This window comes from Triturus cristatus, chromosome 5_1 (genome assembly GCF_964204655.1).
Source record: "Triturus cristatus chromosome 5_1, aTriCri1.1, whole genome shotgun sequence".
Lineage (NCBI taxonomy): Eukaryota > Metazoa > Chordata > Amphibia > Caudata > Salamandridae > Triturus > Triturus cristatus.
In genome coordinates, this window is record NC_140587.1 from 50675025 (window position 1) to 50701927 (window position 26903).

Genomic DNA, 26903 nt, shown 5'->3' on the forward strand with positions numbered 1-26903 from the left:
ATTTTGTGCATATATTTATTTAGCTAGAGAATGATTGCTTCCACTCATTTTTCAATTGCACACGTTCATAAAATTATTTCTCATCTTTCTATGTTAGTTCTCCTTTCAACACAATGGTGTGCTTTTCTGAAGTAATTGACGCAAGTGAAACACCAAAGATTACAGTGCATGTTCTTCCTTGCCATGGAGAAGTATACAATCTTTCTTTTACAGTAAATGATCAGTGTTTCAGAAATTAAGGTACTTTAACATCAAGTCGGGCGCCACACAATTCTTTTCCAGGGGATCCTCATCAATAGTCATAAGCACTGAATATTCCCGCCCATGTGCGGGACCCCGGAAATAATAAAATTATATATGTAAAAAACATACATATATACAGCTCTGTATATGTATAAACATATATCATTTTTTCCAAGCAAATGCAGCTCCCATAAAAGGCTAGGCAATGTAAATATACACATCCAATAACACATATATATATATATATATATATATATGTATATATAAAGGTATAACAATACACCTAAATCTTTTTTTTTTTTTTTTTTTTTTTTTTGAGGTAAACACTCATGAGAAAGCAAAAAATAAAGAGAACAAACTGTGGAAAAACACAGATGCACAACACATTGCCAGCCTGCAGGCTGCATTGCAATATAATACCATAGAGACTAAAAAGCCCTGTACAGGTAAAAACTGGCACCGTGCCTTTAAGGCAGCCCTGACTTCCATATCCCATCATGCCTCAGGGGTGACAGTTAGGTCAGTTGTTCTTTCCGGCTCCTTCAGTCAGGACCCTGGAATTCAGCTCTCTTCATTTTTGACTCTTTAGTCAAGAATTATTACAACTTTAAGATTTTTTGGACTTCTTCTTATAACATCTGAGAGGAAGTTAGTATCCTGTGTTTTTCTGACTGATATTTTTTGCTATTTTGTCAGAAAAATGCCTTCTTTATTTGTTCCATGTCCATCTTGTGGAAAAAAGAAGGCTGCTTCAGACACACATGAGGTGTGTATTATCTGTCTGCCGGACTCTCACTCTCCAGCAACATGCCATCATTGTGAAGACCTTTCCAAAAGGACTTTAAAGGAGAGAGAGAGGATTAGGCTGTACGGCCTAGCAGAACGGTCGACGTCGAAGCAGTTGGTCCCTGTTTGCTCCCCATCGACGTCGGGCTCGGCGTCGAAGACTCCAGCGGCGGGATCGTCGCTGAGAGGTGAGGAGTCAAGGGGAAGTCATGCTGCAAAGAGAAAATCATCGTCGACTTTAGATTCAGCGTCGAAGCGGATGCGTTCGATGTCGACGGCGTCTAAAGGCTCGGCGTCGAGGACTCGGCGCCACAGTTCAACGTCGAAAAAGCATCTGTCGACGTCAAGAGAAGATCGATCGACGTCTGCACAGAGATATCGTTCGTCGTCGAAGGAAAGACATCGTTCGACGTCGAGGTCGGCGAGACATCAGTCGACGTCGCAAGAAGTACGTAGGCGATCTCCACCACAGTCGACGTCGAGACCAATATCGCCGTCAAGATCAAGATCGCCGTCGAGGAAACATCGTTCGTCGGCGAAGAGGCTTTCGACGTCGTCGGAGCATTCGACGTCGAGACAGAAGTCTCCGTCAAGAACGACGTCGAGGCAGGAGCCTCCGTCGGAGTCGACGTCGAGGCAAGCGCCTCCGTCAAGACCGGCGTCGAGGCAGAGGCCTCCGTCGGAGTCGACGTCGAGGCAGGTGCCTCCGTCCTCACAGGTCTCCAAGGCTTTGGAGAGGTACATAAAGCCTCCGTCGAAGATAATCTCGACGTCGAGACAAGAAGCTCTGAGCCTCGAGGATTCGAGTCAAAGATCTCCGGTGATAGGCCTATCACCGTCGAGGCAGACCTCTGCTGAGGGTACGCAGGAGGTGTCACATGTTCGCCTCACGATTCGACCAGTCTCAAGGCGAAAATCTCCTCATAGACTGATATATACAACTCCTGAGTCACCGCGTCTCATATCGATCTCGCCTTCAGGATCAGAGGGCTCAGGTTCAAGATCCGAATCGCCAGAGTTGGTGCATCAATCTCCAGTACCTGCAAGAGAAAGTTCGCAGGAGGAGGACAATGCGGTACCTCAAAGTCCCGTAAGGGAAATGCCTCAGGACTCTGCTATGCCCAACGCAATAAAGGCATCGCTAACAAGATTAAGGGGCATGGAATTCCCAGCGACACCGATCAGACCAAGATCTCGGGGAAGAAAATCCCGAGGTCACTCTCGAGCACCAAGGAGGCGATCCAGGTCTTCCTCCCGCAGAAGACAGTCGACCAGATCAGAGAAAAGGCGCTGTAGAACCCCTTCTACCTCCCCTTCTTCCAGATCATCCAAAAGGGATTATTCACCGACACTCTCGGAGACGCCACCCTCTAGGGTATCTCCGGTAGATGATATTTCTACGTTTCAGGAAGTGTTGTGTAGAGGAGCTACAAAATTAAATATCCCTATGCCGGTTCAGGAGACCACTTCATCCATAATCTTCGAAACTCTTCATGAACGCACAGAGTCACGCCCGTTATTGCCATTAGTCCCTGGTTTGTTGCAACCAGTAATGGATATTTTTCTCACACCGGCAACCACCAAAACGGCGCCGGCGAATTCTAAAAAAGTACCGTCCAGCTCCGGAGGATCCTCTATTCCTAAAATCAGATCCTCCACCGGACTCTGTCATCACCGCCGCTGCCAGGAAGACACATGCAGTAGCTGGGTCTTCAACGGTGCCACCAGATAAGGACAGTAAGACACAAGACTCCTGGGGGAGAAAAGTTTGCGGCTCAGCATCCTCAAGCTTAAAGGTGGCCAGTGCCTCGGCGCTTCTGGGGCGCTATGATAGGTCATTATGGGACTCTCTTCAGAGGTTAATTGACAAAGTTCCATCAGAGGACAGACGGGACTTTGAAGAAATCTTGCATGAGGGAAGTCTGGTTTCTAACCAGATCATAAGTGCAGCGGCGGACGGGGCAACACTGGCAGCGCATGAATATGCACACGGAGTCACAGCCAGAAGATCATCCTGGCTTAGATTGACGGCCTTGAAACCGGAAGCGCAGGCAAGAATATTAAATCTGCCTTTCTCCGGTAGTTCTCTTTTTGGGTCCCATGCAGACGAAGAAATGGCCCGTATGAAGGCAGAGCTGGAGACCATGACAGCTGTCGGGCTTGAAAAGAGAAAAGAGTTTCGACGCCGCAAGGGAAATGACAGGCGCAGTTACCAACAGAGGATTCAAACCCCTCATTGGCAAAAGAACCAGGACCAGCAAGGTCAAAAGAAACAGCAATACCAGTCCCGCAAGCCATCCAGGGGACGGGGTAACAACAGGCAGTCTAATGCTGGAAACAAAGCTCCGGGGAAGCAATGAGAAGCCGCTTCCTCCGATGCTGTCCACCGCTCCGGTGGGAGGAAGTGTTGCACATCATCTTCCAGAGTGGCAGTCCATCACAAAGGACAAGTGGGTACTGAATATACTGCGTCATGGGTACTCGCTTCGTTTCAGAAGTCACCCCCCATCGATTCCTCCTGTAAATTCATCCCAGCATCTAAAGCAGCTCAGAGAAGAGGTAGCTACGCTTCTACTCAAATCTGCAATAGAGAAAGTACCCATAAACCAAAGGGGAAAAGGAGTTTACTCCAGATACTTTCTCATTCAAAAGAGGAGTGTGAAGGTAGAGTTCAGACCCATTTTAGACCTACGGATACTGAACAAACACATAAGGAAGGAAAAGTTTCGCATGCTGGCGCTCCACCAAATATATCCTCTTCTCCGGATGGGCGATTGGATGTGTTCACTGGACCTTCAGGGTGCATATTTCCATATTCCCATCCTAAGGAATCATCGAAAATTTCTCAGGTTTGTGGTAGGCAACTCTCACTATCAGTTCAAAGTCCTCCCATTTGGCCTGAAGTCAGCTCCTCGAGTATTCACAAAATGCGTGGCAGTAGTAGCGGCTGCTCTGAGGCGCGCAGGAGTCTTCGTCTATCCCTACCTAGACGACTGGCTAATAAAGGGCTCATCACCACAGAATGTGCGGTCACAGCTGTCGCTATGCCTAAACTTATGTTGCAAGTTGGGTCTCAGAGTGAATGCCAAAAAGTCCAATTTTTCACCAACACAGAGGATCCACTACCTGGGCGCAACTATAGACTCAGTAGTAGGAAAAGTGTTTCCTTCGGAGGAAAGACAGTCATCCATTATGCTAAAAGGCAGGCAGATTATATCCAACAATCTGTCGTCGGCAAGGCAAATCTCTTCTCTGCTAGGGGCCATGGCATCCTGCATCTTCCTAGTGCCCAATGCCAGGCTAAGGATGCGTCCTCTCCAGCAAGATCTCGAGGACAAATGGGATCAAAGGAACTCCCTGTGGGAAGAAAAGGTTTGTCTCTCCTCTGCAGCCAAACAGTCAGTCAAGTGGTGGCTGAAGCTAAGGAATCTACAAGTGGGGATCCCCTTTCATCAGGAGCCTCCAACTCAGACCTTAATCACCGACGCATCCCTTCAGGGATGGGGTGCGCATTTTGGGTCCCTGCAAACTCAGGGACAGTGGTCCAGCAGCGAGCGGTTGTACCACATCAACATGCTGGAGCTCAGGGCAGTCCACCTAGCCCTCAAAGCGTTCCTACCGGCGATAACGACGAGTACCATTCTAGTGCAGACGGACAATACCACCACAATGTACTACCTGAACAAGCAGGGGGGTACTCGATCCAGAACGCTCTCGCTGGAAGCTCAGTCCCTGTGGCACTGGATCCTAGCAAGGAACATCTCATTGAAAGCGGTGCACCTACCAGGAGAACTCAACGTGCAAGCGGACTTGCTCAGTCGGCATTTTCAAGAGCCAGAGGACTGGGTAATCAACGACGAGGTGTTAGAAGACATCTTTGGGGAATGGGGGCGTCCGCAAGTGGACCTCTTCGCGGACGAGCAAAACACAAAATGCCAAGGCTTCGCCTCAAGATACCATCGACCAGGATCCCTAGGGAATGCCCTTTTGATCAATTGGTCAATGACATTTGTGTACGCTTTTCTGCCTCTCCCACTAATCCCCAAGGTGGTGACCAAGTTGCAGAATTCATCTGCCAAGATGATCCTCATAGCACCGGACTGGCCGAGGCAGTGGTGGTACACGGATCTCCTACACATGTCGATCCGCCCCCACAAGCGGCTGCCGTGCAGGCCGGACTTGTTGTCCAAGATGCGGGGGAAGATTTACCATCCCAGCCTTCCCTCGCTGAGCTTAACAGCATGGCTCCTGAAGTCCTCCAGTATGGCCATCTGAACCTTCCCCAGGAGTGTATGTCCATACTGAAGGAAGCCAGGAGGCCTTCGACAAGACACTCCTACTTCTGTAAGTGGAAAAGGTTTTATATATGGTGTGCTCAGCATCATTATGATCCCACTAAATGCCAGGAGGATGTAATTTTGCCCTATCTTCTACATTTAGCGAGGGCAGGGTTGAAATTTTCATCCATAAAGGTTCACCTAGCAGCCATAACAGCATACAGGCGTTCGCCTTCACAGCAGTCATTTTTTAAAGTGCAGGTAGTGAAGGATTTCTTGCAAGGACTCAAGAAAGTCTATCCCCCTGTTAGACCTCCCTCTCCTTCCTGGGAGCTAAACTTGGTTCTGTCGAAGCTCATGGGTTCTCCTTTTGAGCCTATTCATAAGGCGACCCTACAGCACCTCACATGGAAGACAGCATTTTTAATAGCCATCACTTCAGCACGGAGGGTCAGTGAGATACAGGCCCTCTGTTCTAAAGAGCCCTACACTATTTTTCATCTGAATAGGGTTGTGATGAGAACTCATCCTTCGTTCCTACCCAAGGTGGTATCGGAGTTTCATGTAAACCAAACCATCTCCTTACCAACCTTTTTTCCCAACCCCTCCTCTCCAGCAGAGAGGGCGTTGCATTCTCTAGATGTCAAAAGGGTCCTGAAATTCTACCTAGATAGGACTAAGAATGTCAGGAAATCTGATCAATTGTTTGTGAACTATGGGGTTGTCCGTATGGGCTTTGCGGCTTCCAAACGTTCCATTGCTAGGTGGATTGTTTCAAGTATTACATTGGCCTACCAACTGGCTCAGAAACCATTGGGGGCGCGCCCTAAAGCGCATTCGACAAGAGGAAAAGCGGCTACCGCGGCTTTTCTCAATAATGTCCCACTCTCCGAGATCTGCAAGGCAGCCACTTGGAGATCTGTCCACACGTTTACCAGGCACTATTGTCTGGATTCGGACACCAGAGCAGACACTCAAGTAGGACAAGCCTCCTTGAGGAATCTGTTCCATGCATAATCATTTTCATGATTCTCTTTCTCCATGGGTGATACAACCTTAGTTTCATTTTCCTGCAGGTGGAAGGGGAGCTTGCTACTCTATTCAGTGCTTATGACTATTGATGAGGATCCCCTGGAAGAGAAGGGTAAGTTACTTACCTGTAATCCTAGTTCTCTTCCAGGGGTATCCTCATCAAAGTCATAAGCAACCCACCCACCTCCCCAGGCAAATGAAAAGAAGTGTATTATTCATTATGGAAAGGATATATCTTTGTGTTTAGGACTACGGTCCCGCAAAGAACAACTGACCTAACTGTCACCCCTGAGGCATGATGGGATATGGAAGTCAGGGCTGCCTTAAAGGCACGGTGCCAGTTTTTACCTGTACAGGGCTTTTTAGTCTCTATGGTATTATATTGCAATGCAGCCTGCAGGCTGGCAATGTGTTATGCATCTGTGTTTTTCCACAGTTTGTTCTCTTTATTTTTTGCTTTCTCATGAGTGTTTACCTCATTAAAAAAAAAAAAAAAAAGATTTAGGTGTATTGTTATACCTTTATATATACATATATATATATATATATGTGTTATTGGATGTGTATATTTACATTGCCTAGCCTTTTATGGGAGCTGCATTTGCTTGGAAAAAATGATATATGTTTATACATATACAGAGCTGTATATATGTATGTTTTTTACATATATAATTTTATTATTTCCGGGGTCCCCGCACATGGGCGGGAATATTCAGTGCTTATGACTTTGATGAGGATACCCCTGGAAGAGAACTAGGATTACAGGTAAGTAACTTACCCTTGTATGACATCCTAATGCCAGACATTGAAAAAAAAACGACCACATTGACGTCTGATACGCTTTTCAGAAAGCACCTATTCCAGAGATGTGTGATCTGTATGATTCTTCCATCTAGCGTGCCAGGAACTGTTATTTGAAATAAAAATGATATTATTTTAGGCATCCATCAACCATGGGCAGAGTCAGTATGATGCACTGTCACATGGAGAATCAGCCTAAAATGCCCTATTATGTTATATATAATATTGGGGAGAGAAGTTGGCCTAACGGTAAGGGTGGTTGACCTCAAATCTGGGGAACCCGGTTCAAGTCTCGGCAAAGACGCGCAACTTCCTGTGATTCTGGGCAAATCACTCAATCTCCCCATGCGTAACAAAAATTAATGTATCCTCATGTAACTTAACTGGTGCTCGTGTTAAGCGCTCCGACCTTTGGGTCAAGTTTGCGCTATATAAAACTCCATTGAAAAAAAAAATATATATATATATATAGAACATATATATATGTTAGAGGCATATGAGCTGTAGATCATATGTGTTAGCATAGATCGCCATCTGGTGTTGGGCCAAGATGTTTGCACTTTGTTTTTCTTCGGAGAAGTCTTTGTAGTCACGAGGTAGGTGACTCCTCCCTTTGGTGATACTGCGCATGGGCATCGACTCCATACCCAGATTGTTTTTTTCCGCCATCGGGTTCGGTTGTGTATTGCTGCGGTTCGGTATTGTTCTCAAACCCCTTCGACGCGGTATTGTCTTTGCGCTTTCCCATTCGACGCGTATCGTCCAAACTCTGAAACCTTCGATCAGGAACTTCGAGGCTGGCCGTCGGGTCTACCCGTGCAGACCACGACAGCAGTTGATGGAACGGACTCCGTTCAAACTATGTCCCGGGTGTCGTGCTAAATTTCCTCGCACCGACCTGTACGAGGTCTGCAACCTGTGCCTAGCCCCGGAACATGAAGAATCATCCTGTGAAGCGTGTTGATCATTCCGATCGAAAAAGACCATCCGCGATTGTCGGTCTCGACGCCATGAGATGCAACACGGCAGCAGCTCCGTACCAAACTATCTTCGGCAACTAAACACAACACAGCCCTGCCGCAGAAGAAGAACTTGTCTCCATGTCCGAAGCAGACATTGTTGAAGACCTGAGCATCACTCCGGCTCAACGGACCGTGAGTACAGACCCACAGTAGCCCACTCCACCTAAGGGAAAGGCTCCGGTATCACCCTCGCTATCGGGCTCCGGTCAACACCGTGAAAGTTTCAAATGCCCCGCCCTTCGGCCCGGCTAAGAAACATAAACACAACCCTTCTGGCTCGGGCTCGAGCTGATCCCAGTCCGGTGCCGAACGAAGACCTTCGGCACTGAAACAGAAGGACAAACATGGGACACCTCCCATGTCGTCGGTACCGAGGACATCTTCGGAGCCAAAAACCCCCAAGCCAAAAGAGCCAGGATCGAAGTCGTCCAAGCTGAAATCCTCGACACCTCAAAGCTCTGAGCCGACAACCTCCGCTCCAAAAAGTTCAGAGCTGAAACAAACCACTCCAAAGACTACACAACCTAAACCGGCTAAAACTAAAGAACTGGATCCCAAACACTCGGCACCCAAAGACTCTGACCAAAAATCTTCGATGCTGAAATCAACTCCCAAAAGGGACCGACTCCTTCCAAAGAACTACCATCTGAAGAACCACTTCTGAATCCAAAACTGAAAAAAAACAGTATTGATCCTAAAACTGGACACCTTATGGCTACTCTTCCCAAGAAACTGAAGTTAGAACTCCCACAAGAGGCCCCTATACCTCTTAAGCAAAAAAGATACCAGGGTACCAACCCTTCTCCCCCTTGTATACCTCCATCTCCTCCTCCTATTCCAGACATCACATCTATTGCACCACCTCCAATGTCACCATACTCTCAGGATGACAATTTCGAGGATGGGGATGACATTGGGGATGATTATCATCAAATCCCGCAAGACGCACTTACCACACGATACTGACCCATGGGATGATTATGATAAGGATCCAGATATACCAAATGACCCTGATCTATATCCCTCTAGGCCTTCCACACCTGATGGCAACATTGGCTTTACACAATCCAACAGCGCTGCCCAATATCACAAGGTGCAACTACATAGTGACCCTCTAGAAGAGGATTTTCTTGTAGAAACGTTTACATATTCCCAGAGGTCTGTTAACACTACCCATGCTATAAGGCTTGTTAAAACATACTAACGAGGTATTCAAGGATCCAGTTAGAGCCCTAATGCTAGCACCTTGGGTAGATAAAAAATACAAGGCCGCTTCCACAGACCCTGTATACATAAGATGTCAATTACCACTAGACTCTTATTGTGTCTAATGCCCGCAAGAAAGCGAACTCTCGAACAACTGGTGACGCTCCTTCTCCTGACAAGGAGTCAAAACTTATCGATGCATCGGGCAAAAGGGTAGCTTCCCAGGCTGCCAATTCGTGGCGTATAGCTAATGCTCAAGCTCTATTGGCACGTTGCAATAGGGCCCATAATGACGAATTAGGAAAACTTCTACAACATTTTCCAGAAGTACAAAGCCAACGATCTTATTCAGGAAGGGAAGCTCATCACAAACACTTCCATAAAAAGCGCTCTAGATGCTGCAGACACAGCTTCGCGTGTTAATACTAGCATACTCCTAAGTAGACATGCTTGGCTTTGAATCTCTGGATTCAAGCAGGAGGTACAATCCTCCATACTTAATCAGCCCTTCGATAAAGAACATCTTGTCAAACCAACAGTGGATACTTCATTAGGAAAAAATAAAGATACTGACACTGCAGAATCCATGGGAATCCAAGGGGTGGCTCAAAAACAATTTTGTCAGAAAATCCCTCCTCCTCTTACAAGGGCAACAACCAATTTAGCCCCTCCAGAGGCTATTTTCGCAGAGGTTACAGAGGAAACAATAACAAGGGCAGAGGAAGAGGTAACTCCACCTGCACTTCCCCTGCCAACAAACGGTGACTTCCCCTCACTACCCTCTGACCATTCCACTCCCGTTGGGGTACGTCTCTCACAGTTCCTACCTGTCTGGAATTCAATCACTCAGACAAGTGGGTAATACAAATAATCCAAAATGGTTGTTGCCTGGAACTTACAAGCACTCAACCAACAATCCTTTCAAGAGAGCGGGCAATGTAGCCAGAACATCTCGCCCTCTTAAAACAGGAGTTTCTCTCTAACACAAACATGCATAGAACCAGTCCCCTTACACCCCCAAGGTGTAAGGGGACTGATCTCTGAAGCTGTTGGAAATGGCCCTTTTTGCTGGGTTATCCCCAAACTTTTTGCTTCTTCCTATTTTATTCTGACCTGTTTGTGTTAGTTTTAGGACTCTTGGCACTTTACCACTGCTAATTAGCGCTTAAGTGCATATGCTCTCTGTAAATTGTGTTCTGAATTGGTGTTTCCATGATTGGATATTTTATTTACTTGTTAGTCCCTAGTAAAGTGCACTGTGTGTGCCAGGGCCTGTATAACAAATGCTACTAGCGGGCCTGCAGCACTGATTTTGCCAACTACGTGAGTAGCCCTGAAAAGCTAACTCAGACCTGCCATTGTAGAGTCTGCACGCAGTTTGTAACTGCCATGTGGACTTGGCTAGTGCACACACTTGCCAGTCCCTAACCTTCATTTTTTTATTACATGTCCGCCACCCCTAAAGTAGGCCCAAGGTACCCCTGTGTGCAGGGTGCAGTGCATGTGAAAGGTAGGACATGCCCTGGTGTGTGTGGCATGTCCTGATAGTGAACTACGGCCAATTTAGTTTTTCACTATTGCAAGGCTACCTGTTTGCCATAGGACAAATGGGGAGTTTGTTTATAACATCTTAAAAACATAACTGGCCCGGGTAATTGGGTAGGAAAACAAAGTTTAGTATGCCTGATCTCCGAAACTAAAGATGCATCTTTTAGTGATGGGGATTTTTACATTCTGTGTTTGAAAATACCACTTTTAGAAAGTAGGCATTTTCTTGCTCAGTCACCCCGTGTGCCTCTGCTGGAATGTGGATTGCCTGTCTGGGTTTTGGATGACAGAAGGATGGGGAGCAGGAGTGGCTCCAGATAGTCTAGGTGGGTCAGGAAAGGGCTGAATAGACCTGGACTGCGATGGGGGGAAGGGGGGGAGGAGATTTCCTTGCACCTCAAAGGCCCTGTCTGCCTCTGACAATGCCGTCTCCACCTCCTGCTAGGAAGTCACACCAGAGAAGGTAGAACTGGTTCTGGCTGGGCACAGACACTCTGCCTAAGAGATCAAAGGATTTTGGGATATAAATATTGGGGCCCAGACCACTGAACTTTAGAACTCTTTTGGATCAAGAAGACTGCCAAGAAGAAGAGCTGGAGAAGTTGTGAGGAGGAACTACCACTTTGCTGTGTTGGCTTGCAGTGGCTGCTTCTGTCTTGGGCAGTGAAAGGACTGGACTGAACTTTCTGCAATCTACTTTTGTGAGTTTCTCCAAGGGCTTGAGGTAGAGCTTGCCCCCTGTTCAAGAAGTCTCAGGAACTGCAAAGACTTCAAGCTCTTCTGCCCTCAGCACTGGGGACAATGGGCCCGATTCACAGAACTAACTTAAGACAAAATCCTAAGCTTACTACCATTTTCGTATTCACAGAAGGCACTTACTCATTTTGGTATTCACAGAAGACACTTACTCACTTCGGTATTCACAGAAGTTAGGAGTCCTAACTTTAGGCTTTCTGTGAATACCGAAAGTCTTAAAATTAGGATTTTTCTCAGTTTAGGAGTCCTAAAGTTAGGACTCCTAACTTTACTACTACTAAACTGAGAAAAATCCTAATTTTAAGGCTTTCAGTATTCACAGAAGGCATTTAGGAGTCCTAAAGTTAGGAGTCCTAACTATACTACTACTAAACTGAGAAAAATCCTAGTTTTAAGGCTTTCGGTAGTCACAGAAGGCATTTAGGAGTCCTTAAGTTAGGAGTCCTAACTTTACTACTACTAAATTGAGAAAAATCCTAATTTTAAGACTTTCGGTATTCACAGAAGGCATTTAGGAGTCCTAAAGTTAGGAGTCCTAAGTTTACTACTACTAAACTGCGAAAAATCTTAATTTTAAGACTTTTGGTATTCACAGAAGGAATTTAGGAGTCCTAAAGTTAGGACTCCTAACTTCTGTGAATACCAAAATGAGTAAGTGCCTTCTGTGAATACCAAAATGGTAGTAAGTATAGGATTTTGTCTTAAGTTAGTTCTGTGAATCGGGCCCTGTGTGTTTTGTGCTGCAACAGAGGAAAAAGCAACCTGACGCCGCTGCCGACCGTGTCCTGAAGGCACCGCAGAGTGCAACGCTGCACTGCGACCCTGGTCTCACCAACGATGCCTGCTGACGCCGCCACCGAGCCGCTGCTTGCACCACGACCTGTGGGCTCCGCACACCTCGCTTCACTTCGACGCCTTGGTATCCCCAACGATGCCGCTCCACGCTGAAATCTACACCGCTGCTTGCACTGTGGTTCGAGGGCACTGCTCGTAAAGTTACACGACGCACCACCCTCATCCTGCACCACAGCCTTGGCCTACACGACACTGGCGCCATCGACTCCAGTTCGTCAGCCGACGACAGCACTTCAGCAACGACGCCGCTGCTTGCAGCGCAACCTGCCAGCACCGCAACGAGCACCGCATTCACTTCGCACCGCGACCCTGGTCTCGCCAATGACTCCATCTGACACCGCCACGAGCCGCTGCTCGCACGGTGACCTGAGGGCACCGCACCATGGCACTTCGCACCAGAGCACCCAACGCCTGCCGACGCCAGCACTCCTGACTTCAACAGAGAGGAGTTCGATCTGCAACGCGTGTGACTTCGAGGGCTCCGACGACTCCTGCACCGACCTCCAGAGCAGACGTCTGCAGACGCCGTGCTTTCGGAAGCTCAACGAGAGGTCGCCGACACCCTGCATTTCTAAAAGGTACTGTTTGTCGGTCTTCCCGACACTATAGCTGACCCGCGACACCGCGGTCAGCCAGAACTGTTTGGATTTGTTTGCACACGATGCAGTGATAGCCCCGGATGGAGCTATTCACATCAAAGAACTGTTTTTCAAGCATATTTTGATAACTGAAGATTTTTAAGTACTGTATTGTTGATTTTCATCGTTTTTGGTCTTGTCTTAAGTATATAAAAATATTCGATATTTTTCTAAACTGGTGTGGTGTCCTTTTTTAGTGCTTACACTGTATTACTCTTGGTTATTTATTTGTATTTATTTAAGGAGTTTTATATAGCGCTGGCTGGACCCGGGGGTATCGGAGCGCTTTACATCAATTTTTCGCAAGAGAAATAAAAATAGAGCAGTATTAAGCACAGAGGTTCGGAAAGTCCAAGAGCTCTGTGCAATGTTGAGGTAGTACGTGAGTCCTGAGGTAACCTCTATGATTGCACAATGTCTTGGGTTGAACTGAGGTAGGTCATTGTGAATACAAAGTCAGAGAGCAACGGAGTCGGGGCTTGCGTTACGGCAACGGTGATCCATTCGGGAGGGAGTGGTTGAGGAAGAGGACTTTAAGGTTTTTTTTTTTATTTTGTGAAGGACGAGATAGTTCTGGTATCTGCTGGGATAGAGTTCCAGGTTTTGGGCACGTTTCCGCCGAAGGACCTTGCAGTGTTTTTTTGTTTGCGTGTTTTCATAGGGATGAGAAGTAGGGAGTTGGAGCTCCTGAGGTTTCTGGTCTGACCAGCCCTCTTAAGTTTGGCGGCCAGATACTCCGGTTTTCCTGTGTGTAGGGCTTTGTGCGTGAGGCAGGCAGTTCTGAAACTAGCACGCTGTTCGACTAGGAGCCATTTTAGTTCCCTAAGTGCTGGTGAAATGTGATCATATTTCCTGATTCAAGTTACCATTCTGGCTGCTGCGTTGAGTGTAGTTTTTAGGGGAGCTAGGTGGCATTTTGCTATATCAGTGAGGGTTGCGTTCTCGAGTCTGGATAGTACGAGTGATTGGGTGGCTTGTTTCAGATCTTCGGTAGGGATGAATGGTTTCATTTTATTGAGTAGCTTCGGATTGAGGAAGGCATTCTTTGCGGAGTTTTTAATGTGATTGGCCATGTCGAGTTTTGGGTCGAGGGTGATTCCTAGTGATTTTACGAAGTTTGCCAGAGTGAGATTACCGTTGAGGGCGTCCAAAGCATTTAGCCATTCTGCAATTTGAGGGTTCTCTTCTTTGTTGGAGACTATGAGGATCTCAGATTTTTCTTGATTAAGTTTTAAGTGATTTAGAGACAGCCAGTGTTGGATTTCTTTTAGTGTTAAGTTTAGTTTGATGATGTCATCTAAGGAGGAGAGTTCTAGATTGATCTGGTTGTCATCAGCATAAAGGTGGAAGGGGATGTTAGCGTTTTTAAGTATGATGGTGAGGGGTTCCATGTATATGTTGAGCAGTTGTGGTGAGAGCACTCAAACTTGTGGTACTCCCTTTCTGACGGGGTGTAGCTCGGAGGAAGAGTTTGATTTTTTCCTTTGCGAACGGTTGTGTAGGAAGGAGGAAAACCAGCTTAAGACCACCTCCTCAGCATCTACCCTTTCTGGTAGGGCCTTGATTAGTAGTTGGTGATCGACCCTGTCAAATGCTGCCGATGGGTCCAGGAGAAAGAGTAGGCAACATTGGTCGGAATCGAGGGATTTATGGATGTAGTCTGTGATGTTGAGGATCGTGGTCTCGGTACTGTATCCTTTTCTGAACCCCGATTGGTGGGGATCCAGAAGGTTGATGTTGTCCATGTGTTGAGTCAATTGTGAGAGGACACATTTTTTCGAGGATTTTGGATAAGAGGGAGAGATTGGAGTCGGGTCTGAAGTTATTCAGGTCCTTGGAGTCAAGGCCTGGTTTTTCTACTACTGGCGTGATTTGTCCGACTTTGAGGCAGTCAGGTATGCTGCCTGTTCTCAGGGAGCTGTTAATGATCCTGCACCAGAAAGAGTTTGTTTTTTGGTAGGTAGGTTGGGTGGGTAGAGGGTCGAGGACGTGGGAGGCTGGTTTAGAGGTGGAGATAAGCTTGAGGATCTCAGCTTCCGAGATGGGGTTGAAGGACTTCCAAGTTTTCATGGGGTGCAAGCATGTGCTTTCAATTGTCGCTGGAGGCAGGCTTTTTGCAGGTGGGGTTGGTGTTGATGTCTAGAGAGAGCTCAATCTTGGAAATTGTGCGAAGTTGTCAAAGTTTTCGCACAATTCCTTGGAGGCCTGCATAGAGGATTCAGGGGGCTTGGAGGTTTGTTACTTGATGATTTTAAACAGTTTGTTGGGTCTGTTCTTTGCTTTGTCCAGGGCGGAGCAGAAAAAGGCGGATTTTTCGCTGCAGATGTGTTTTTTGTACTTCCTTCGAGCTACTTTGAGTTGTTTCAGTAGGCTAGTGGAGGGGTTGCTTCTCCAGTCTTTCTGTAGCTCTAAGTTGTCTCCGTTCGTTGTTAATGTCCGTGTTGAAATAGGATCTAGATCGGCTGTTCCTGGTTTTTTTTTTTTCTTTTTTTTTCAGTGGGGCTACTTGGTCTAGAATGGATGTCAAGGGAGTGTTGTAATGGGCAGTGAGTTCTGTAGTGGATTGATCATCGGTGGAAGTAGTGAGGAGGGAGTTAACCCTTTTCTTGTGCAAATGCTTTACACACTGCCTCTAAGATAAGCCTGACTGCTCGTGCCAAGCTACCAAGGGGGTGAGTAGGGGATATTTTAGGAGTGTAACTCCCTTATCCTGACTGGAGTGGTGGTTTCTGCCCGACTTTGGCACATGCCCAAGCCGACCAAAAATCCCATTTCTAACAGGCCCATACTGGACCTCAGACAGCTAAACCTCTACATTCAAACAGACCACTTCCACATAGTCACCCTACGACAAGTGCTCCCACTGCTTCAGCAAGGCGACTTTCTCTCCACTCTAGATTTAAAGGACGCCTATTTTCATATTCCCATTTACCCGGCTCACAGGAAATATCTCGGGTTCGTGGTGGACGGACAACACTACCAGTTAAAAGTCCTCACATTCGGGGTCTCTACTGTACCAAGAGTATTCACCAACTGCCTAGCAGTAGCAGCAGCTCATTTAAGAAGACTACACATTCACGTCTTTGCTTACTTAGACGACTGGCTAATAAAAGCCAAGTTTCAACACAGCTGCCTACACCACACTCACAAAACAGTTCAACTACTTCACAACTTGGGATTCACTGTGAACCTCGCCAAGTCTCATCTGCATCCCTCCAACACACGAGTATCTAGGAGCTACAATAGACACCCGCAAAGCTCTAGCGTACCCCAACCCAGTCAGAATACTCAACATGGAAACACTGATATCAGAAATTCAACTGCAACACTCACTAACAACCCGAGTGTTTATGCAGTTAATCAGAATGATGGCGTCTTGCATTCTAATGGTGCCTTATGCAACACTCCAAATGCGTCCCCTAGAGGAATGCTTAGCACGACAGTGGAACCAGGCTCAAGGTCAGTTAACCGATCTGGTGTTGGTGGATGGCCGCACTCATCGCTCTCTGCAGTGGTGGAACACACAAAACCTTTCCAAAGGACAACCATTCCCCGACCCGGTTCCACAGATAGTACATACAGCAGACGCATCCCTTACTGGTTGGGGAACTCATCTTCAACAATATACCATTCAAGGCAGACATATGGACACTACAACAAAAGCAACTCCACAGAAACCATCTGGAGCTGCTAGAAATTTTTCTGGCATTGAAAGCAAGGCTGTCCTAGTCCGTACAGACAATGTACTACATACAAAAACAAGGGCGGGCACACTCTGCAGCTTTCGCACCTAGCTCAAAGCATATGGAGATGGGCCATACCTCCAAAAGATAGATCTCCTTTCAGAACATCTACCAGGAGTAAACAATCAGCTTTCAGATCTGCTCAGTCGTCAAAGACAGCACATCCACAAATGGGAACTACATCCTCAAATACTCCTCCCATTCTTCAAGATCTGGGGCTACCCAGAAATAGATCTGTTTGCCACACACCTCAACGCCAAATGCCCAAACTTCGCGTCCAGATATTCACACACTGTCAAAAGGCAATGCGCTATAGATGAATTGGTCAGGGAAATTTGCTTATGCTTTTCCACCTCTCCCGCTAATTCAATTAGTGGTTCAGGAGGTCAAGCAGCTTTCCCTCACAATGACTCTAGTTGCTCCCACATGGGCTCGACAACCATGACACCCAACCCTGTTAGAACTATCAGTAGTTCCCCTTCCAAAGTTACACGTCTCCCCCAAGCTTCTCACTCAGAACCATGGTGGTGAGCTTGCAAGGGACTGTCTGGGCGTCTCCGCAGTCTTCATCCTCTACAGGTCCCATCTAGCTGTGCCAACGGGCTCTGAGTTGGTCAAGTGAACCACAAGTAATTTGTCCTCCAAGGGACTGACCTCTGGGAGTGCATCTGTGGGCAGGGAATGTACCTGGAAAGCGTGTCTGAGTTGGAGGTATTTGTAAAATTGGCTATGTGCAAGTTTGTAGGTATGGCAAAGGTCTTTGAAGGAGTGCATGTGCATCACTGATCACACGTCCCCAAGTCATTTGATACCAATGAGATCCTAGGAGTCGAAGCTTCAAAGCGAGGCTACTTCTTTCAACCAGGTTCCATGCCAGAGCGGTGTCTGTTGCGTGAGTCTGGCTTCCCATCATACGTGTTGAATCGCAGTATGCCATGTAAGGTACATGACCTGGGTCACAGAGGCAGAGAGACGGGAGACTCCGAGCATAGTCTGTAGTTGGGAGAAACCCATCAATGAGAGCTCCAAGCGGTATGTGGTGGCCAGACCATCCCCCATTGAACCAGTCATTGAGGACGAGGAGGTGGGTAAACAAATAATAGAGGTGGAGATTGGTCATCCACAGGCCACCATTGTAGCGCCCCTGCTGCCAGTGCGCAAAGACTATATGAACCCGGGAAAGCCACCACAGTTGTGTCTTGATGGTGCCATCTAAAGCGGAGAACCACGTGCGAGGCAAGTGGAGCAGTAGGTTCTGAAAGACATTGAGAAAGCACAGGATGATCATCATCTTGAAGAGGGCATTACGTCCTAGGACGTTGAGTGTGAGGGTCTGCCACCTGACAAAGTCCGATTTCACTTTTTGGACCAGGGGTTGAAGGTTAAGGGTCCAGGTGAAATCCGGGTGTAGCGTGGCCCATATGCCCAAGTATTTAAAATGAAGCCGGCATAGAGGGATGCTCGACTGCCAGTCAAAGCAGTCTTTGGACGGCACCTGAGGGACCAGTACTGACTTGGAGGGGTTCATCTGTAGGCTGTATGCGCTGTCAAACCATTCCAGCTACTGACGCCATCTGGGCCCACTCACAGCCAGGCATGCAAGATAAAGCAGTACATCATCTGCATATAGTGCGATACAGTCTTCGTGTCCTGCGCTCCAGGCCCAGCCTGTGTATTGGGGGTCTGTACGTGTAAGTTGGGCCAAGGGGTTTAAAGCCAAGGCGAAGAGGAGGGGAGATGGGGGGCAGCCCCGCCGAGTCCCTCGCTCTGTGGCGAAGGCGTCTGAGAGGACTCCGTTGACCCTGATCCGGGCGGTGAGGTCCTCACCAACTGGCGATAGTCTCAGTCCACCAAATCAAAAGCCTTCTCGAAGTCGAGAAGTATGGCTAGATCCAATGGTAGCCGATGATGGTGGGCCAGGGCCACGTGAAGTTGACGGATACAATGTCTCGTGCTCCGAGATGGCATAAAGCTGCATTGGTCTGGTTGCACTAACTCCTGCACGACTCATTTGAGCCTGTTAGCTAATACGGAGGTGAAAATGTTAACCTCCCAGTTGAGCGACATCGGCTGGTAGGCTGCACACAACGTGGATGGAGATTGCATCTTGGGTATTAGGACTATGGTGGCCGAAGCCAGCTCTAATGAGATGAACCCGGTGTGGCACACCTCCTTGTATGACAGCAGGTATGGGATGAGGCTCTCCCAGAACCCTATGTATTCTATAGGAAAGCTGTCTGGGCCCGGGGATTTACCTTGTATCATACCAGACAGTGCCTCCCCAACCTCCTCCACCCCAAGGGGTTCATTGAGCAGGTGAGCAGCGGATATGGGCAGCCTGGGAAGGGGGACTGAATCAAGGAACGATCCATACACAGCCGTGTTCCAGTCCGCTGGCCGGGCATACAGTGTGTGATGAGGTTTGGGGGGGGAACGAAGGGGAGCAGATCAGACCAGGGTCTCTGGCGGGTCCAGCCTGGCCAGTGCAGTGCACCACACTGGTCACTCAGCGGGGCATCAAGCTACACTGGGTACACGCCTCATCCTAGCACAAGGCCACAGTCTCAACGTACCGCCAGGAAGGAGCCGGGAAGTCTGCTGCATGAAATCGCAACCTCCGGGGAGAGAAGCAATATGTCCAGGGAGGCCGCTCACCTCCACTGCAAGCTTGAGGGTGGTTGTAGGGTTGCTGGCAGGGTGCTGGGCAAGGATCTGCACAACAATGTGGGTTTGCTGCTCCCTGCCGGTTTCCGGGTCGACATTTGGGGGGCGGGGGGGGCACAGAGCAGTATCCAGGCTGGCACGGGGTCCCTTAGCAGGAAGACCTCTTCCACTCGCTCTCAGGGGGTGGCAGGCAAGCAGCGGCAGGCCCCTCATTGCTCAGGCCCGTGCCAGCCCCAGGTTGCAGTTAAGTCTGTGTTGGTGCAGTAGTCTCGCCGGCGGCCGAGCCCCTCTGGCCTCAGGTGCTTCATCCGTATCTCTCCTGGCCACATCCCAGTCGGGCCGACCGGCCTGAGCAGGCTGTGCCGAGGTGGCGCAGGATCAGGGAAGTCGGCAGGCTGTGCCGTTCTGCCCCTCACAACAGTACAGGAGTGGGGCTCCCCACTGGCCCCAGAAACCACAGGTATAGGAAAATCCCCCTTTTTTTGCATGGTTACTCCCAACCTTTTGCCTAACATCTGATGCAACCTGACTTGATGTGCCCTGGGTCCCTGCCAATCAGGTTACCTGGGCCCGTGTTCCTTCCCAAGACTGTACCTTTGTACCCACAATTGACACTTCTCTGACCACAGGTAAGCCCCTTGTAAAAGGTACCATGGGTACCCAGGGCACTGTGACCAGGGAAGGGCTTCAGCACCTATTGTGACACCCTTCAAGGCCCTGTTCTGTACCTTAACACCCACCAACTGGCATTGCAATCTGCTTGTTTTTGTGCAGAGAAAAGTGAAGTCAACATTGCATACATCCTTGTGCCATGACTGCAACCCACTGCCTTAGGCCTAGTTAAGTCACTCCTCTAGCAGGGTGACCTACTCCTCAGGTGAGGGTACAGTGGCATGATCCCTATACCCCTACAATGTCGAAGTCCATTCTTAGACATTGTAAGTGTAGTAAAGCCATAATGAGTATATTGTCTGGGAGTTGGTCATTACAAAATCCACAGCTCCATAGTGGCTTTAATAAAAACTGGGACACCATCCCCCCCTCCCCCCCCCCCCCCAGGATGGGCTGGGTCCACGTAGGGGAAGCTTTAAAGGCCTGCTGCCTTTGGAAGGTTTTGCTGCCCCCAGCAACTGTGTCCCGCCCCAAGGAAGGGACCCGTTGGTCCCGACCTGCACACAGCTTTAAACGCCCCTTAATCTAGTATTTAGGGTTAACCCTGAACCTTTCCTCCTCTGATTCCAGGAAGAAAGAAGGACCGACGAGCCATGCTGACTCAGGAAGAAAAGGACACCTACTTCTTTGGCCCCAGCCCTACCGGCCTGTTCAGACTATGTCCTGCCAAGAGACCGGCGTCTCCAGCAGCCCCCCAGAACCCGGAGGACCTGCCCTGCACTTACCTTATGGACTCAGTCTTCCGTGAGCACTGGATTTGTACAATAAAGACTCCCAAGACCAGATCTGGATTCCAGTGACTGCGATTTTACACCCAACGCCCACAGCCTGAGTGGCCCAACACCACGAGGTCGTCTCCCCAGCGATCCTGACCTGGGATCTGGAGATCCCTGACCTCCCTCAAGTTTCAAGACTACGTCTGCAGCCTCTACCTGAAGCCGAACCCCCCCTCCCCCCAACGTGACCGGATCTGGTAGAAGAAACCTGACACCAAAAGACACCCTTGCACCTGACGCCTCATGGCCTTGGGTGGCCCAACTAACAGTGTCCAGGCATCCCCCAAGAGCCCAACTTGTCTTTCCAGCCGGTGGTCACTTTAGGAAGTCTCCCTTCCCAAGCCTGCAGCTTTTCGAACCGAAGGTCTCTATTGAGAATCACGGGGTCCCCGACGTCTTCTACACACCTTGCACCTGTCCCCCTGGTGATGCAGCTCCTGTGCTGATGGCCCCTACAGTGCTGACCTTAACCGCAGGAGCTTTCCTCCCACACCCGAGTGGCCTGCTAATCAGAGCCTAACCGGAGGCCTCATTGGCTAACATTGGGCCCCTGCGCTCTTCACGAGGCTGCCCCAGTGCCGCTGGTGGTGCAACTTGGGTGCCGACCTAGACCTTGGGGAACCTTGGTCCTTACCCCTGAAACTCACACTTGTAAGACGTTTACTTACAACTGATAACCATTTTTCTCCCATAGGAACTATGTTATGAGATTTTGGGCCTACAATGTTTTAAGTGTTGACCTTTTGTTTTGTATGGAGAAAAATGTCAGTATAACTTAAACCAAGAAAAGTCTTTCTTACCTTTTTATTGTGGGATCTCTCGTGTGGTGTCTCTGAATAACACCCCCAGTAGTAAATTAATCCAAAAGTATTGTAGAAGTAATTATTGTGTAATGTAAATTGCTTTTTGAACAAATACCAACCTGTAACTATTGTGAATTAAACCACAACTGCATTTCCTTGTGAAGTCTTGCATTTGAGAGGATATTTTACTTACCTTTGCCAAGTCGTGCTTGGTTCCTAAAATAAAACATAAGTATACCTTTTTTATACTTACCTAATTGGTCTGGATTATGTCTGATTGTGTAGATCAGTCCTTGATTAAGACAATAAATGCTTAATCCACCCTCTGGAGAAGGCTAACTACTCCCCCCACACTACAACTATGAGCTGTTGGTACTTACCTAATGTAGCCGCTGCTATATCTCTAGGGGTTCCCTGGACTCTGTGTGCACACTATACCTTACTGTGGTATAGTGTATACAGAGTCCGCTTCCTACAGGCTCCGCGCCTCAGTGAGTGTGTCGACACTTGGGCGCTAGTCGTGAGTGGGCGACCCCGAATGTAAGGGAGACGTCAAGTGGGCGGTGGCGCAGCAAGGCCCCCACCTCACGGCCCATGCTGGTCTCAGCTCTGAGGTGCGCCGGTGGTGGCCCGGGATGTCATCGGTCCCTTTCCGCCCTCGGTGTCTTCAGTCTCCCATGCTGGCCACAGCAGCGGGTACCTCCGGAAGAGGTCTGGGGAGCCTGGGTGCTGTGATACTGTGTGCCTTGCAGCAGCGAGGGCCAGTGTGGCCGTTTCTACGGCTCCGCCAGCTGCCATGAATAGTTGGAGAGACTTCAAGGTCGCGGAAGGGCTAAAGCGCAGCAGTCCGGACCCCTCAATGTGGCGGTAGGCGGTAGATGGCAGACGCAGGTCAAGATATGTGACGGATGAAGGGGTTTGTGGTGGAGTTATGCTAAAGTGCGACCTCCATGTTGGCCTACTTGGCCACACCCCCAGTCTGCCTGCTTTTTATTTAAACCAAAGACATTAAAAATAGAACTATACAGCACTGGGTTCACCTTGCTTTCACACTGCTTAATCAACCAACCATGACTGAAATGGTTCTTCGAACAGGAAGGCTCCGGTGAGCTTGACAAAAGGATACGAGACTAAACAACCTTTAATGTGAAGGTACCCAAAACCATCCCCATTGACGCCTTAGCAATGCCTGAATAGTGGATGAAAGACTCCGGTTCTAGGAGCAAGCGGGTGCTTTGGTGTCAAACACCGACAGATGAGAAGCCCATTGAAAGGAACACACCTTCAGAGTTGAAAGCAAGACACCAGTGAGGACCAGCATAAGCTCCAACTTGACTTTGAAATATGCTTCAGGGAAAGGCTGTTTTGCCTCCAAAGGGGGGAAAAAAAACCTGAGATAATCAAAACGGGTATTGCAACCTTCCTGCCATGTACCCGTCAGTGCAGGACATTTCACCTGGACTCCACCGCAGCACAAAACAGTGCTGCAGTAGCAGACTCGGGTAATGCCTGAGTGGATGGAATAGGGAATGGCAAGCAGTATTGGGAGGTATGGCTCACCTTCCCCCTTATAAAGAAAAACAAAGAAATCAGTGGTATAGGGGGGAAAGAACGCTGTTTAAAGATATTTGTAAAAAGAGACTGAAGAGGGTGTGGAGGGTACTGACCACAAAGGCAACAGAATGTCCTGATCGTTGCTCATCCCTTCCAAAGTCACTGTGACTGTTCTCGCCCAAAATACAGGAAGCAGACATTGGGACAGGTAAAAAAAGAAAGCATTAGACAGGCAACTTGTCGCGCAACAGACACCAGTGCAAAACGGGCACCAGTGAGGGTTGTGTAGTGAAATTCCTTAGGACCATTGAAAAACCTTGAAACATTTGGTGTTGCAAAACAGAAACCTCATCATGAAGCCAAAGTGCCAGCACTTTCACAGAAGAAGAAAACCTTTTATCAGGTATTAAGTGCCTACAAGAAACCCGCAAAGAAAAGTCATAAGAGACCTATGGATAAACCCGATCCCGAAAGGGTGAGTATAGACACAGCCCCACCAACCCCAATGTGAATAGGAACTTAAGCATGATATCTCTGGTGACCATAATCTCAGTCATCCTCAGAGACTAAAAGAGACTCATGAAGAGTATGATGAAAGCAGTATCCGGCAAAACGTGGAAACTGATTCGCGAGTAAAGCCTATAGATCAAGGCCGTCACTCCATCATGGCTTGGCTGTATTCCATGAAGTGGTGAGCTGCAGGCATGGAGGTCCAGAAGGAGTTATTTTCGTGCTAGGGAACCTAAATTCACTGTAAAAGAAAAGGCTGTTTCTTCCACTATCCTCCAAAAGGGGAAGTAAGTATTTAAAAATCTTGCCACCTCAAAAGTTGTCCCTCCAAGAATAGAAACATTTTGCATGTTTCCCAGTAGTTAAAAAACGTCTAATCTGCAATAGTGACTCTGTAGTTATGGTTCAATGCACTTTCCATGTGTTGGACAACGAGGCAGCATCTGTGAGGCCTGCACAAATAACATGACCACATTTGTCCTTCACTGGGAACCAAACACCCAATTGTAGCGCCTGACTCTCAGAGGGTAGCGTTGCAGAGCAGTCGGAGGCTTACTCGAGGGAGGTGGTGTGGGCTAGTAATCGCCATTTGCAGGTGCACAAAAATAACACTCAATAATTGATTGTCCAGCCTGTACTTTGCTTTATAAAAGTAAGAGTACATTTATTAAACACACACACTACTCCATACCATGCACCAATTTACAAATATACATAAGCTGTTGGAATTACTTTGTGACATTGCATAACATCTCCACCCCTCGCGTGGGGGCTGGTGTCTAGTACCACCACTCCCAGGTATGCACATCATCTTGCCCCCAATGCAATTAGTTGAACATAACCTGGGGCGTGGGCCCTGCGCACTGGCACCATCCCAGTGGCGACCCACCCCATTACCTCAACCGGCATTAAAAATGGTTACACCTGCCTTGGTGACACACAACCGTGACTGAGCATCTCCTACTGACCATAAAGTATGCACCTCAATATCTTAAGGGCTAGCAGTCTGGGGTCTTCACCTAAGTGCAGAAGCAAGAATACATGTTTAAGCACCACTTTAGAGTGATAGTACTCATAACATTTGGGTATCATTAAAGTGCATTGCAATTACAGTCCCTAAAGGCATCACTGATGAAATCACCTGGATTATGCATATACAGCCAGACACCCTAGCAGGAATGTCTGACAACATAACCCCGCTTTGCTTATGACATCGCTCTATATCAGTACTTCACATTACACATGTGACCTTCAGTCCCTCTCAAAGAAAAAACATTGTTAAAGCATTTCTGGTGCAATTACACCTCTTCACCTCTAGGGAATGCCTTTCTCAAGACATCCCCAACTCAGCCCTTCACTCCTGGATGCACTTTTCAAATCACCCTCAGCTGAAGAACTTAAGTTCCAGTCCAGAAAATGTTTAATGCAGACTGAGCCCTTGAGGGGCTATCCTTTTCAAATTCCCCAGGAAACCTAGGGTGGGAATGTTCCTCCTGCTGGGGGGAGACTGCGCTCCTCCAGTAGTTCCCCCAGCACCTTTGAACTCACATGGTGGTGATCCCGTCCTCCTGGGGCCACCATGAGCAGAGAAAAAAACAGTTTTTTCCTTGCAGGCCGGTCCAGGCCTGCAAGACATTATGGGCGATTCCTCCTTTTCAGTGAATAATAGATGAGTGGCTCTCCCGCTGTGCCGGGGAGAGCCGTGCTGGCTGTGGTGGTGGCTACGCCGCGTTCCTGGGCCTCGTTGGGGGGCCCGGACCCCAGCTAAGCGTAACGGCTCGGGGAGCCCACCCCCGGTCGATCGGCATATTTTCAGGGGCCCGATGCCCCAACACTGCTTCTGGGGTCCTGGACCCCTGCCTGCCTTCTTTGGTGGAGGGCAGCCTGGGGAGCCCACCCCCGGCTGCCCCCGCCGGCTCCCCGTGCTGCCGCAGGCACAGCCGTTCTGGCTCTTGCTGGCTCCTCCGGCCCCCCCCCCCCCTGCCTCTATCCGCATCGGGCCCGGGGATGGGGTCCCGGGCCCCTCACTCGCCTCACGGGGAGCGCTCCCAGACTTTCTCTTTCGGGGCCCGGAGATGGGGTCCCGGGCCCCTCCTCCTTCACGCCGAGCGCGTCGCCGCTTCCCGGCTTGCGCTTCTTTGCCGGGGGCCAGGGTGGGCTCCTGGTACCCCATAGGGGCGAATCTTCACGGGGAGCGCGACGGCGCTCCCTGGCTTTGCTTCGGGGCCCAGGGATGGGGTCCCAGGCCCCCTCTGGTCACCTCTTCTCTGGGGAGCACGACTGCGCCCCCCACCCCTGCCTTGACTTCTCCTTGGGGGCAGCCCCCGGGACCTGACCAACCCCGGGGGCATCTCTGAGACTGGCAGCAGAGCCCCACACCATTCGTCGTCTGTCTTCTTAGGGGTCAAAGGTCGGCTACCTTCCGGGGGCCATATCTCCGCTCCTGGGGGTCCGATCTGCCCCATTTTCGCGTCTTCTTGCTCCTGGTGGCGTCCCCCCAGCCACTGGGAGCATTCTCCTTTGCCCTCCGGGTCTCCAAGAGGGTGCATTCTGCAGGGAGCAGTATTCACTGGCTCCCTGCGCCAGCCTTTCGCCTGGCTGTCCTCCTGGTCCTCTCTCCTCCCTGCGCAGAGGCCCCTGCTTCTGCGCACCGGTTGTGGCCTCTTCTTCTGGCGCTGTTAGGGCCCTTGGGAGCAGTTGGGGGCACCTCCTTCCAACTGCCCATTGCCAGGCTCCAGCACCTTCTGCCTTAGCAGATCACACACCAGAAAGAGCTTCTCTTCCTGTCCGAGCACTTTTTAAAAGTTGAGTAGGGGGATGGCAGGAAGTCTCTGTTGGTCCTATCAAACAGCGACACATCACTTCCCTGCCCCTGCTCCCTCCTCCTCCTTGTCCAGCTTCTGGGTTTGTTCAAAATGGCATTCTCCAGTGTCTCTGGCCATATGAACTCTGAAACCTCTCATCCCCCCCCCCCCCCCACCCCCATGCTGCCTTCCCTCCTCGGTGCAGCCTGGTGC

At 49.0% G+C, this 26903-nt stretch overlaps 1 protein-coding gene across 1 annotated transcript in view; it reads left to right on the forward strand.

Moving 5' to 3' along the window:
* PARP10 (poly(ADP-ribose) polymerase family member 10) overlaps window positions 1-26903 on the forward strand; it is a 447966-nt gene that overhangs the window by 363051 nt on the left and 58012 nt on the right. The window lies entirely within an intron of this gene.